Here is a 2,038-nt window from a genome sequence, read left to right on the forward strand (position 1 = left end):
CTTTCCACTGATACTGAGCCTCATCCAGCCTCGGGTTTCTCATCTGTCGGATGGGTTGATCATCCCTGGCTGGCAGGATAGTTTGCCATTGATCTGCTCAACAGACATCCCCCCGGCGCCGTCTATGTGTTACACACTGTTGTCGCCTCTGGGGATTCACGGTGAATATGTCAGGGCCGGTGGTGGGGCGGGGGTGTCAACCAACAAGCAAGCACAGCACCTTAGTCGAGTGATAAGTGCCCCCAAGGAGACAAAACAGGGCAGTGTGAGTGAGCAAGTGGGCAGGTGCTCTGATGGGGAGGGCAGAGGACTGGGGCAGCCCTAGACCGACCAGCCTGTTTGGGTTTGAGGTGGTGGTAGGGGAGGAGAAAGGGATGTCTCAGGGAGACTTGGAAGATGAGGAAGAAGTGGACAGGGGAAAAAGTGGGTCAAAGAGGGAGCAGGAAGGACCAGGGAGGTCTGACGGTCAGAGTGGGTGTGGTAGCTCCAAGACAGTACCGCTGAAGGGGGTGGAGTGGAGACGCCAGGAGTGGCCAGATCACTGATGACTGGCCTTGAGGACAATGGACTTTGTCCATTGTGGGGAGCCTGGGAGTGGGGTTAAGCGGAGAAGTTGGCATCGTCATATCTGTATTTGGGAAACATCTTTGTGTGGGGGGCTGTGGTGGGCCAGGATGAACTGGGAGGCCTGTGAGGAGGTGACGGCAGCCCCTACCCCCCACCTGGGCTGGAAAAACCCGGCACTAAAATGAGGAACAGATGAGACTATGAGTGCCTGGCAAGCCTAGCTCTGTAAGTTGTATTATTATTCCAGGAGTCAGAGAGGGTGGGAAGAGGGGTGAAAGCCACAGCTTCAGCCACTTTAAGGGCCTCTCATTCAGCAGTAAAACTGACAGCACGGACAGGGAGGTCTTGGGCCTCAGGGGAGTTTGATTAGGGGTCATCTGCCTGGGGTGAGGCGCGGCCTCGCTGGGATCTGGCCTCGAAATCGCAGACCTTGGATGGGGAGGGAGAGGGCTGCCGTCTGTCGCAGCTTCAACGCCTTTTGCATGTTCCTTTGGTGGTGTAATGAGCGACCAAGCCAGGAGTGGAGACCCCATCTGCCGGCCCTGCCTCTGCAACAGCGCCCAACGACCGGCTGTGTCCCAGCCAGCGACCAGAGTGGACACTGCCCAGCGCCTGGAGCGGCGGCCTGGGCCGAAGCCTCGTCCCAGTGTAATCGCCCGCCGGCCAGGCGCGGCCCATCCCTGCAAAAGCAGCCCCGCGGAGCCATTACACCACCCGGGACATGCAAAAGGCGCCCCCGGCGGCCGCTGCGGGAGCCGGGCCAGAGGGAGACGCGCCTCCCTCCCCTCTCTTGTCTTCCCCGCCTTAGCTGACGGCCGCCAGCTCGTGCTGCTACCCCCGCGAGGGCTGGAGGTACTCCCGCGAGTACAACGGCATCCTCGGGCCCTTCGGCGAGCTCATGACCGAGGCCGACATCCTCCGCATCGAGCAGCAAATCGAGAACCTGCAAGTGTTGCACAAGGCGCAGAAGCTGGAGGCGCGCCTGGAGCAGCTGGAGTTGGAGCTGGAGCAGCTGCTGCCCATCTCGGCCGCCCTGTCGGCGCCGCGCTTCACCGTCGACCCACGCCGCATGCACGGCCGCGCCGCCAGCCTGCCTGCCTGGTGCAGCAAGATCTCCAAGCTGCTCAAGAGCATGGCCACGCTGCTGGCCGCGCTGGGCGGACGGCCCGCGCACCTGGCCGAGCTACTTGCCGCCGACACAGGCCAGCCGCTGCCGCCGCTGACCGACGCCCCCTGGCGGCCGGGCCCGCTCTGCTTGGGCCGCTCGCATTCGCTCAGCTGGTGCCGCGAGGCCGTGGCGCGCGAGATCCTCGAGTGCGGCGTCTCGGTGCGGCACCTCCGCGCCACCTACGAGCGGCGCGCCCAGGGCTCGGCGCCCGCGCGCGGCCCGCCCCGAAAGCTCTCTCTGCCCGCCGACACCCCGCGCCGCGAGCCCATCCTCGAGGAGGACTACGTGGCGGCCGGTACCGGC

The 2,038-nt window shown here is 64.0% G+C and overlaps 1 protein-coding gene across 1 annotated transcript in view; it reads left to right on the forward strand.

Moving 5' to 3' along the window:
* ESPN (espin) overlaps positions 1-2,038 on the forward strand; it is a 39,020-nt gene that overhangs the window by 30,867 nt on the left and 6,115 nt on the right. The gene's annotated exons all lie outside the window — the stretch shown is intronic.

The sequence above is a fragment of the Lipotes vexillifer genome, unplaced genomic scaffold (genome assembly GCF_000442215.2).
Source record: "Lipotes vexillifer unplaced genomic scaffold, Lipotes_vexillifer_v1.1 scaffold575, whole genome shotgun sequence".
Classification (NCBI taxonomy): Eukaryota; Metazoa; Chordata; class Mammalia; order Artiodactyla; family Lipotidae; genus Lipotes; species Lipotes vexillifer.